Consider the following 13,608-nt stretch of genomic DNA (forward strand, 5'->3'; position numbering starts at 1 on the left):
GGGACACCTATTTTCATGGTCCGTATTATTAGAGGGGGAGGGGACACCTATTTTCATGGTCCGTATTATTAGAGGGGGAGGGGATACCTATTTTCATGGCCTGTATTATTAGAGGGGGAGGGGATACCTATTTTCATGGCCTGTATTATTAGAGGGGGAGGGGATACCTATTTTCATGGCCTGTATTATTAGAGGGGGAGGGGATACCTATTTTCATGGCCTGTATTATTAGAGGGGGAGGGGATACCTATTTTCATGGCCTGTATTATTAGAGGGGGAGGGGAAACCTATTTTCATGGTCCATATTATTAGAGGGGGGAGGGGATACCTATTTTCATGGTCCGTATTATTAGAGGGGGAGGGGATACCTATTTTCATGGTCTGTATTATTAGAGGGGGAGGGGAAACCTATTTTCATGGCCTGTATTATTAGAGGGGGGAGGGGTTACCTATTTTCATGGTCTGTATTATTAGAGGGGGGAGGGGATACCTATTTTCATGGCCTGTATTATTAGAGGGGGGAGGGATACCTATTTTCATGGTCTGTATTATTAGAGGGGGGAGGGGTTACCTATTTTCATGGTCTGTATTATTAGAGGGGGGAGGGGATACATATTTTCATGGCCTGTGATATTATTAGAGGGGGAGGGGATACCTATTTTCATGGTCTGTATTATTAGAGGGGGAGGGGATACCTATTTTCATGGTCTGTATTATTAGAGGGGGGAGGGATACCTATTTTCATGGTCTGTATTATTAGAGGGGGAGGGGATACCTATTTTCATGGTCTGTATTATTAGAGGGGGAGGGGAAACCTATTTTCATGGTCTGTATTATTAGAGGGGGGAGGGGATACCTATTTTCATGGTCTGTATTATTAGAGGGGGGAGGGGTTACCTATTTTCATGGTCTTTATTATTAGAGGGGGGAGGGGATACATATTTTCATGGCCTGTATTATTAGAGGGGGGAGGGGATACCTATTTTCATGGTCTGTATTATTAGAGGGGAGGGGATACCTATTTTCATGGTCTCTATTATTAGAGGGGGGAGGGGATACATATTTTCATGGCCTGTGATATTATTAGAGGGGGGGGGATACCTATTTTCATGGCCTGTATTATTAGAAGGGGGAGGGGATACCTATTTTCATGGCCTGTATTATTAGAGGGGGGAGGGGATACCTATTTTCATGGCCTGTATTATTGGGGGGGAGGGGATACCTATTTTCATGGCCTGTATTATTAGAGGGGGAGGGGACACCTATTTTCATGGTCCGTATTATTAGAGGGGGAGGGGATACATATTTTCATGGCCTGTATTATTAGAGGGGGAGGGGACACCTATTTTCATGGTCCGTATTATTAGAGGGGGAGGGGATACCTATTTTCATGGCCTGTATTATTAGAGGGGGGAGGGGATACCTATTTTCATGGCCTGTATTATTAGAGGGGGGAGGGGATACCTATTTTCATGGCCTGTATTATTAGAGGGGGGAGGGGATACATATTTTCATTACCTGTATTATTAGAGGGGGGAGGGGATACATATTTTCATGGTCTGTATTATTAGAGGGGGGAGGGATACCTATTTTCATGGTCTGTATTATTAGAGGGGGAGGGGATACCTATTTTCATGGTCTGTATTGTTAGAGGGGGAGGGGAAACCTATTTTCATGGTCTGTATTATTAGAGGGGGGAGGGGATACCTATTTTCATGGTCTGTATTATTAGAGGGGGGAGGGGTTACCTATTTTCATGGTCTTTATTATTAGAGGGGATACATATTTTCATGGCCTGTATTATTAGAGGGGGAGGGGATACCTATTTTCATGGTCTGTATTGTTAGAGGGGGAGGGGAAACCTATTTTCATGGTCTGTATTATTAGAGGGGGGAGGGGATACCTATTTTCATGGTCTGTATTATTAGAGGGGAGGGGATACCTATTTTCATGGTCTGTATTATTAGAGGGGGGAGGGGTTACCTATTTTCATGGTCTCTATTATTAGAGGGGGGAGGGGATACATATTTTCATGGCCTGTGATATTATTAGAGGGGGAGGGGATACCTATTTTCATGGCCTGTATTATTAGAAGGGGGAGGGGATACCTATTTTCATGGCCTGTATTATTAGAGGGGGGAGGGGATACCTATTTTCATGGCCTGTATTATTGGGGGGGAGGGGATACCTATTTTCATGGCCTGTATTATTAGAGGGGGAGGGGACACCTATTTTCATGGTCCGTATTATTAGAGGGGGAGGGGATACATATTTTCATGGCCTGTATTAATAGAGGGGGAGGGGACACCTATTTTCATGGTCCGTATTATTAGAGGGGGAGGGGATACCTATTTTCATGGCCTGTATTATTAGAGGGGGGAGGGGATACCTGTTTTCATGGCCTGTATTATTAGAGGGGGGAGGGGATACCTATTTTCATGGCCTGTATTATTAGAGGGGGGAGGGGATACATATTTTCATTACCTGTATTATTAGAGGGGGGAGGGGATACCTATTTTCATGGCCTGTATTATTAGAGGGGGGAGGGGATATCTATTTTCATGGCCTGTATTATTAGAGGGGGGAGGGGATACCTATTTTCATGGCCTGTATTATTAGAGGGGGGAGGGGATACCTATTTTCATGGCCTGTATTATTAGGGGGGAGGGGATACCTATTTTCATGGCCTGTATTATTAGAGGGGGGAGGGGATACCTATTTTCATGGCCTGTATTATTAGGGGGGGAGGGGATACCTATTTTCATGGCCTGTATTATTAGAGGGGGAGGGGAAACCTATTTTCATGGTCTGTATTATTAGAGGGGGGAGGGGATACCTATTTTCATGGTCTGTATTATTAGAGGGGGGAGGGGTTACCTATTTTCATGGTCTTTATTATTAGAGGGGGGAGGGGATACATATTTTCATGGTCTTTATTATTAGAGGGGGGAGGGGATACATATTTTCATGGCCTGTATTATTAGAGGGGGGAGGGGATACCTATTTTCATGGTCTGTATTATTAGAGGGGAGGGGATACCTATTTTCATGGTCTCTATTATTAGAGGGGGGAGGGGATACATATTTCATGGCCCGTGATATTATTAGAGGGGGAGGGGATACCTATTTTCATGGCCTGTATTATTAGAAGGGGGAGGGGATACCTATTTTCATGGCCTGTATTATTAGAGGGGGGAGGGGATACCTATTTTCATGGCCTGTATTATTGGGGGGGAGGGGATACCTATTTTCATGGCCTGTGTTATTAGAGGGGGAGGGGACACCTATTTTCATGGTCCGTATTATTAGAGGGGGAGGGGATACCTATTTTCATGGCCTGTATTATTAGAGGGGGGAGGGGATACCTATTTTCATGGCCTGTATTATTAGAGGGGGGAGGGGATACATATTTTCATTACCTGTATTATTAGAGGGGGGGGGGGATACATATTTTCATGGTCTGTATTATTAGGGGGGGAGGGGATACCTATTTTCATGGCCTGTATTATTAGAGGGGGGAGGGTATATCTATTTTCATGGCCTGTATTATTAGAGGGGGGAGGGGATACCTATTTTCATGGTCTGTATTATTAGAGGGGGGAGGGGATACCTATTTTCATGGTCTGTATTATTAGAGGGAGGAGGGGATACCTATTTTCATGGCCTGTATTATTAGAGGGGGGAGGGGATACCTATTTTCATGGCCTGTATTATTAGAGGGGGGAGGGGATACATATTTTCATGGTCTGTATTATTAGGGGGGGAGGGGATACCTATTTTCATGGTCTGTATTATTAGAGGGGGGAGGGGATACCTATTTTCATGGTCTGTATTATTAGAGGGGGGAGGGGATACCTATTTTCATGGCCTGTATTATTAGAGGGGGGAGGGGATACATATTTTCATGGTCTGTATTATTAGGGGGGGAGGGGATACCTATTTTCATGGCCTGTATTATTAGAGGGGGAGGGGATATCTATTTTCATGGCCTGTATTATTAGAGGGGGGAGGGGATACCTATTTTCATGGCCTGTATTATTAGAGCGGGGAGGGGATACATATTTTCATTGCCTGTATTATTAGAGGGGGGAGGGGATACCTATTTTCATGGTCTGTATTATTAGAGGGGGGAGGGGATACCTATTTTCATGGTCTGTATTATTAGAGGGAGGAGGGGATACCTATTTTCATGGCCTGTATTATTAGAGGGGGGAGGGGATACCTATTTTCATGGTCTGTATTATTAGAGGGGGGAGGGGATACCTATTTTCATGGCCTGTATTATTAGAGGGGGGAGGGGATACCTATATTCATGGCCTGTATTATTAGAGGGGGGAGGGGATACCTATTTTCATGGTCTGTATTATTAGAGGGGAGGGGATACCTATTTTCATGGTCTCTATTATTAGAGGGGGGAGGGGATACATATTTTCATGGCCTGTGATATTATTAGAGGGGGGGGGATACCTATTTTCATGGCCTGTATTATTAGAAGGGGGAGGGGATACCTATTTTCATGGCCTGTATTATTAGAGGGGGGAGGGGATACCTATTTTCATGGCCTGTATTATTGGGGGGGAGGGGATACCTATTTTCATGGCCTGTATTATTAGAGGGGGAGGGGACACCTATTTTCATGGTCCGTATTATTAGAGGGGGAGGGGATACATATTTTCATGGCCTGTATTATTAGAGGGGGAGGGGACACCTATTTTCATGGTCCGTATTATTAGAGGGGGAGGGGATACCTATTTTCATGGCCTGTATTATTAGAGGGGGGAGGGGATACCTATTTTCATGGCCTGTATTATTAGAGGGGGGAGGGGATACCTATTTTCATGGCCTGTATTATTAGAGGGGGGAGGGGATACATATTTTCATTACCTGTATTATTAGAGGGGGGAGGGGATACATATTTTCATGGTCTGTATTATTAGAGGGGGGAGGGATACCTATTTTCATGGTCTGTATTATTAGAGGGGGAGGGGATACCTATTTTCATGGTCTGTATTGTTAGAGGGGGAGGGGAAACCTATTTTCATGGTCTGTATTATTAGAGGGGGGAGGGGATACCTATTTTCATGGTCTGTATTATTAGAGGGGGGAGGGGTTACCTATTTTCATGGTCTTTATTATTAGAGGGGATACATATTTTCATGGCCTGTATTATTAGAGGGGGAGGGGATACCTATTTTCATGGTCTGTATTGTTAGAGGGGGAGGGGAAACCTATTTTCATGGTCTGTATTATTAGAGGGGGGAGGGGATACCTATTTTCATGGTCTGTATTATTAGAGGGGAGGGGATACCTATTTTCATGGTCTGTATTATTAGAGGGGGGAGGGGTTACCTATTTTCATGGTCTCTATTATTAGAGGGGGGAGGGGATACATATTTTCATGGCCTGTGATATTATTAGAGGGGGAGGGGATACCTATTTTCATGGCCTGTATTATTAGAAGGGGGAGGGGATACCTATTTTCATGGCCTGTATTATTAGAGGGGGGAGGGGATACCTATTTTCATGGCCTGTATTATTGGGGGGGAGGGGATACCTATTTTCATGGCCTGTATTATTAGAGGGGGAGGGGACACCTATTTTCATGGTCCGTATTATTAGAGGGGGAGGGGATACATATTTTCATGGCCTGTATTAATAGAGGGGGAGGGGACACCTATTTTCATGGTCCGTATTATTAGAGGGGGAGGGGATACCTATTTTCATGGCCTGTATTATTAGAGGGGGGAGGGGATACCTGTTTTCATGGCCTGTATTATTAGAGGGGGGAGGGGATACCTATTTTCATGGCCTGTATTATTAGAGGGGGGAGGGGATACATATTTTCATTACCTGTATTATTAGAGGGGGGAGGGGATACCTATTTTCATGGCCTGTATTATTAGAGGGGGGAGGGGATATCTATTTTCATGGCCTGTATTATTAGAGGGGGGAGGGGATACCTATTTTCATGGCCTGTATTATTAGAGGGGGGAGGGGATACCTATTTTCATGGCCTGTATTATTAGGGGGGAGGGGATACCTATTTTCATGGCCTGTATTATTAGAGGGGGGAGGGGATACCTATTTTCATGGCCTGTATTATTAGGGGGGGAGGGGATACCTATTTTCATGGCCTGTATTATTAGAGGGGGAGGGGAAACCTATTTTCATGGTCTGTATTATTAGAGGGGGGAGGGGATACCTATTTTCATGGTCTGTATTATTAGAGGGGGGAGGGGTTACCTATTTTCATGGTCTTTATTATTAGAGGGGGGAGGGGATACATATTTTCATGGTCTTTATTATTAGAGGGGGGAGGGGATACATATTTTCATGGCCTGTATTATTAGAGGGGGGAGGGGATACCTATTTTCATGGTCTGTATTATTAGAGGGGAGGGGATACCTATTTTCATGGTCTCTATTATTAGAGGGGGGAGGGGATACATATTTCATGGCCCGTGATATTATTAGAGGGGGAGGGGATACCTATTTTCATGGCCTGTATTATTAGAAGGGGGAGGGGATACCTATTTTCATGGCCTGTATTATTAGAGGGGGGAGGGGATACCTATTTTCATGGCCTGTATTATTGGGGGGGAGGGGATACCTATTTTCATGGCCTGTGTTATTAGAGGGGGAGGGGACACCTATTTTCATGGTCCGTATTATTAGAGGGGGAGGGGATACCTATTTTCATGGCCTGTATTATTAGAGGGGGGAGGGGATACCTATTTTCATGGCCTGTATTATTAGAGGGGGGAGGGGATACATATTTTCATTACCTGTATTATTAGAGGGGGGGGGGGATACATATTTTCATGGTCTGTATTATTAGGGGGGGAGGGGATACCTATTTTCATGGCCTGTATTATTAGAGGGGGGAGGGTATATCTATTTTCATGGCCTGTATTATTAGAGGGGGGAGGGGATACCTATTTTCATGGTCTGTATTATTAGAGGGGGGAGGGGATACCTATTTTCATGGTCTGTATTATTAGAGGGAGGAGGGGATACCTATTTTCATGGCCTGTATTATTAGAGGGGGGAGGGGATACCTATTTTCATGGCCTGTATTATTAGAGGGGGGAGGGGATACATATTTTCATGGTCTGTATTATTAGGGGGGGAGGGGATACCTATTTTCATGGTCTGTATTATTAGAGGGGGGAGGGGATACCTATTTTCATGGTCTGTATTATTAGAGGGGGGAGGGGATACCTATTTTCATGGCCTGTATTATTAGAGGGGGGAGGGGATACATATTTTCATGGTCTGTATTATTAGGGGGGGAGGGGATACCTATTTTCATGGCCTGTATTATTAGAGGGGGAGGGGATATCTATTTTCATGGCCTGTATTATTAGAGGGGGGAGGGGATACCTATTTTCATGGCCTGTATTATTAGAGCGGGGAGGGGATACATATTTTCATTGCCTGTATTATTAGAGGGGGGAGGGGATACCTATTTTCATGGTCTGTATTATTAGAGGGGGGAGGGGATACCTATTTTCATGGTCTGTATTATTAGAGGGAGGAGGGGATACCTATTTTCATGGCCTGTATTATTAGAGGGGGGAGGGGATACCTATTTTCATGGTCTGTATTATTAGAGGGGGGAGGGGATACCTATTTTCATGGCCTGTATTATTAGAGGGGGGAGGGGATACCTATATTCATGGCCTGTATTATTAGAGGGGGGAGGGGATACCTATTTTCATGGTCTGTATTATTAGAGGGGGGAGGGGATACCTATTTTCATGGTCTGTATTATTAGAGGGGGGAGGGGATACCTATTTTCATGGCCTGTATTATTAGAGGGGGGAGGGGATACATATTTTCATGGTCTGTATTATTAGGGGGGGAGGGGATACCTATTTTCATGGCCTGTATTATTAGAGGGGGAGGGGATATCTATTTTCATGGCCTGTATTATTAGAGGGGGGAGGGGATACCTATTTTCATGGCCTGTATTATTAGAGGGGGGAGGGGATACATATTTTCATGACCTGTATTATTAGAGGGGGGAGGGGATACCTATTTTCATGGCCTGTATTATTAGAGGGGGAGGGGATACCTATTTTCATGGTCTGTATTATTAGAGGGGGAGGGGATACCTATTTTCATGGCCTGTATTATTAGAGGGGGGAGGGGATACCTATTTTCATGGCCTGTATTATTAGAGGGGGGAGGGGATACAGGGGGGGAGGGGATACCTATTTTCATGGCCTGTATTATTAGAGGGGGGAGGGGATACCTATTTTCATGGCCTGTATTATTAGAGGGGGGAGGGGATACATATTTTCATGACCTGTATTATTAGAGGGGGGAGGGGATACATATTTTCATGGTCTGTATTATTAGGGGGGGAGGGGATACCTATTTTCATGGCCTGTATTATTAGAGGGGGGAGGGGATATCTATTTTCATGGCCTGTATTATTAGAGGGGGGAGGGGATACCTATTTTCATGGCCTGTGATATTATTAGAGGGGGGAGGGGATACCTATTTTCATGGCCTGTATTATTAGGGGGGGAGGGGATACCTATTTTCATGGCCTGTATTATTAAAGGGGGGAGGGGATACCTATTTTCATGGCCTGTATTATTAGAGGGGGGAGGGGATACCTATTTTCATGGCCTGTATTATTAGGGGGGGAGGGGATACTTATTTTCATGGCCTGTATTATTAGAGGGGGGAGGGGATACCTATTTTCATGGCCTGTATTATTAGAGGGGGGAGGGGATACCTATTTTCATGGCCTGTATTATTAGGGGGGGAGGGGATACCTATTTTCATGGCCTGTATTATTAGAGGGGGGAGGGGATATCTATTTTCATGGTCTGTATTATTAGAGGGGAGGGGATACCTATTTTCATGGCCTGTATTATTAGAGGGGGGAGGGGATACCTATTTTCATGGTCTGTATTATTAGAGGGGGAGGGGATACCTATTTTCATGGCCTGTATTATTAGAGGGGGGAGGGGATACCTATTTTCATGGTCTGTATTATTAGAGGGGAGGGGATACCTATTTTCATGGCCTATATTATTAGATGGGGGAGGGGATACCTATTTTCATGGTCTGTATTATTAGAGGGGGAGGGGATACCTATTTTCATGGTCTGTATTATTAGAGGGGGAGGGGATACCTATTTTCATGGCCTGTATTATTAGAGGGGGGAGGGGATACCTATATTCATGGCCTGTATTATTAGAGGGGGGAGGGGATACCTATTTTCATGGTCTGTATTATTAGAGGGGGGAGGGGATACCTATTTTCATGGCCTGTGATATTATTAGAGGGGGGAGGGGATACCTATTTTCATGGTCTGTATTATTAGAGGGGGGAGGGGATACCTATTTTCATGGCCTGTATTATTAGAGGGGGAGGGGATTCCTATTTTCATGGCCTGTATTATTAGGGGGGGAGGGGATACCTATTTTCATGGCCTGTATTATTAGAGGGGGGAGGGGATACCTATTTTCATGGCCTGTATTATTAGAGGGGGGAGGGATACCTATATTCATGGCCTGTATTATTAGAGGGGGGAGGGGATTCCTATTTTCATGGCCTGTGATATTATTAGAGGGGGGAGGGGATACCTATTTTTATGGTCTGTATTATTAGAGGGGGAGGGGATTCCTATTTTCATGGTCTGTATTATTAGACAGGGACTGTGTGACTCCTCCCACCACCGTGTGACTCCTCCCACCACTATTGCGTGACTCCTCCCACCACCATTGCGTGACTCCTCCCACTACCATTGCGTGACTCCTCCCACCACTGTGTGACTCCTCCCACCATCCAGTGACTCCTCCCATCATCACATGACTCCCACATCCTGTGACTCCTCCCACCATCGCGTGACTCCTCCCACCATCCAGTGACTCCTCCCATCATCCCTTGATTCCTTCCACCGTTGTGACTCCTCCCACCACTGTGTGACTCCTCCCACCATCGCGTGACTCCTCCCACCACCGCGTGACTCCTCCCACCATCCAGTGACTCCTCCCATCACCCCTTGATTCCTTCCACCGTTGTGACTCCTCCCACCACTGTGTGACTCCTCCCATCACTGTGTGACTCCTCCCACCACTGTGTGACTCCTCCCGCCATCACGGGGCTCCCACATCCTGTGACTCCTCCCACCATTGTGTGACTCCTCCCACCATCCAGTGACTCCTCCCACATCCCCTGACTCCTCTCACATCCCCTGACTCCTCCCACCGTCCCATGACTCCTCCCACCATCCCGTGACTTCTCCCACCGCCATTGCGTGACTCCTCCCACCACCATCGCGTGACTCCTCCCACCACCATCGCGTGACTCCTCCCACCATCACGTGACTCCTCCCACCATCACGTGACTCCTCCCACCATTCATTGACTCCTCCCACTATCATGTGACTCATCCCACCATCCCGTGACTCATCCCACCATCCCGTGACTCCTCCCACCACTGTGTGACTCCTCCCACCATACCATGACTCCTCCCACCATCCAGTGACTCCTCCCACATCCTGAGTCACCCCTCTTCTCTCTCCTCCAATAGACATCTCACACCCCATTGCGAGACTCCTCCCACCACCATTGCATGACTCCTCCCACCATTGCGTGACCCCCTCCCACCACCATTGCGTGACCCCTCCCACCACCCCGTGACTCCTCCCACCATTGCGAGACTCCTCCCACCACCACTGCGTGACTCCTCCCACCACCCCTGACTCCTCCCACCATCATTTGACTCCTCCCACCATCATGTGACTCCTCCCACCATTGTGTGACTTCTCCCACCACCATTGCGTGACTCCTCCCACCATCCTGTGACTCCTCCCACCACCCAGTGGGAGTGTCTGGGGTCTATTATAGAATTGATCGCTGTAGGTGGTGAATGATTCTAACCAACCAATGTCTTCTGCCGCACCACTGCCCCCACCCCTCTTCTCTCTCCTCCAATAGACATCTCACACCCCAGTGACATCAAATGGAAGGGCACAGCCTTCAATGGTATTGCATGGCTCCTCCCACTTCATTATGGTTTGCCTTTTCTCCTTTCACATGACTGCACCCGCTGGTCTGACTCCTCCCACCATCTCGTGACTCCTCCCACCATCTCGTGACTCCTCCCGCCATCTAGTGCCTCCTCCCACCACCCCGTGACTCCTCCCACTATCATATGACTCCTGTCACCATCCCGTGAATCCTCCCACCCCCGCGTGACTCCTGCCACCATCCCATAACTCCTCCCACTGTTGTGTGACTCCTCCCACCATCGTGTGACTCCTCCAACCACCCCGTGACTCCTCCCACCAACATTGCGTGACTCCTCCCACCACCCTGTGACTCCTCCCACCACGGTGTGCCTCCTCCCACCATCCCGTGACTCCTCCCACCACCCCGTGACTCCTCACAGCATCCTCTGACTCCTCCCACCACCGCGTGACTCCTTCCACCATTGCGTTCTTCCTCCCACCATCACGTGACTCCTCCCACCATTGTGTGACTCCTCCCCCTCCCACTATCCAGTGACTCCTCCCACCCACGTGACTCCTCCCACTATCACATAACTCCTCCCACCCCACGTGACTCCTCCCACCATCAATGGTATTGCATGGCTCCTACAACTTCATTATGGTTTGCCTTTTCTCCTGTCACATGACTGCACCCACTGGTCTGACTCCTCCCACCACCCCTGCCTCCTCCCACCATCATGTGACTCCTCTCACCACCCCGTGACTCCGCCCACCATCCCGTGACTCCTCCCACCGTCGTGGGACTCCTCCAACCACCCCATAACTCCTCCCACCATTGCGAGACTCCTCCCACCGCCATTGCGTGACCCCTCCCACCATCCCGTGACTCCTCCCAACACCCCATGACTCCTCCCACTATCACAAAACTCCTCCCACTGTTGTGTGACTCCTCCCACCATCAATGGTATTGCATGGCTCCTCCCACTTCATTATGGTTTGCCTTTTCTCCTGTCACATGACTGCACCCACTGGTCTGACTCCTCCCACCACCCCTGCATCCGCCCACCATCCCGTGACTCCTCCCACCCCCGCATAACTCCACCCACCATCCCATAACTCCTCCCACCGTCGTGTGACTCCTCCAACCACCATGTAACTCCTCCCACCATTGCGAGACTCCTCCCACCACCATTGCATGACTCCTCCCACCATTTCGTGACTCCTCCCACCACCCTGTGACTCCTCCCACCATCGTGTGACTCCTCCCACCACCATTGCGTGACCCCTCCCACCATCCCGTGACTCCTCCCACCACCCCGTGACTCCTCCCACATCTTTTAACTCCTCCCACCATCGTGTGACTCCTCCCACCATTGCGTGACTTCTCCCACCACCATTGCGTGACTCCTCCCACCATCCCGTGACCAGTGGGAGTGTCTGGGGTCTATTATAGAATTGATCGCTGTAGGTGGTGAATGATTCTAACCAACCAATGTCTTCTGCCGCACCACAGGCCCCACCCCTCTTATCTCTCCTCCAATAGACATCTCACACCCCAGTGACATCAAATGGAAGGGCACAGCCTTCAATGGTATTGCATGGCTCCTCCCACTTCATTATGGTTTGCCTTTTCTCCTGTCACATGACTGCACCCGCTGGTCTGACTCCTCCCACCATCTCGTGACTCCTCCCGCCATCTCGTGCCTCCTCCCACCACCCCGTGACTCCTCCCACTATGATATGACTCCTCTCACCATCCCATAACTCCTGCCACCATCCCATAACTCCTCCCACTGTTGTGTGACTCCTCCCACCATTGCGTGACTCCTCCCGCCACCATTGCGTGACTCCTCCCACCACCATTGAGTGACTCCTCCCACCATCCCGTGTGCCTCCTCCCACCATCCCGTGACTCCTCCCACCACCCCGTGACTCCTCCCAGCATCCTGTGACTCCTCCCATCACCGTGTGACTCCTCCCACCATTGCGTTCTTCCTCCCATCATCACGTGACTCCTCCCACCATCGTGTGACTCCTCCCCCTCCCACTATCACATAACTCCTCCCACCATTGCGAGACTCCTCCCACCACCATTGCATGACTCCTCCCACCATCCTGTGACTCCTCCCACCATCATTTGACTCCTCCCACCATAGTGTGACTCCTCCCATCATTGCGTGACCCCTCCCACCATCCTGTGACTCCTCCCACCACCCCTTGACTCCTCCCACTATCACATAACTCCCACTGTTGTGTGATTCCTCCCACCATCAATGGTATTGCATGGCTCCTCCCACTTCAATATGGTTTGCCTTTTCTCCTGTCACATGACTGCACCCACTGGTCTGACTCCTCCCACCACCCCTGCCTCCTCCCACCATCATGTGACTCCTCACCACCCCGTGACTCCGCCCACCATCCCGTGACTCCTCCCACCCCCGCATGACTCCACCCACCATTCCATAACTCCTCCCACCGTCGTGTGACTCCGCCAACCACCCCGTAACTCCTCTCACCATTGCGAGACTCCTCCCACCACCATTGCATGACTCCTCCCACCACGCTGTGACTCCTCCCACCACCCTATGACTCCTCCCACCATCATTTGACTCCTCCCACCATAGTGTGACTCCTC

The sequence above is a fragment of the Lithobates pipiens genome, unplaced genomic scaffold (genome assembly GCF_037356315.1).
Source record: "Lithobates pipiens isolate NorthernLeopardFrog02 unplaced genomic scaffold, aLitPip1_a1.2 Scaffold_18, whole genome shotgun sequence".
Classification (NCBI taxonomy): Eukaryota; Metazoa; Chordata; class Amphibia; order Anura; family Ranidae; genus Lithobates; species Lithobates pipiens.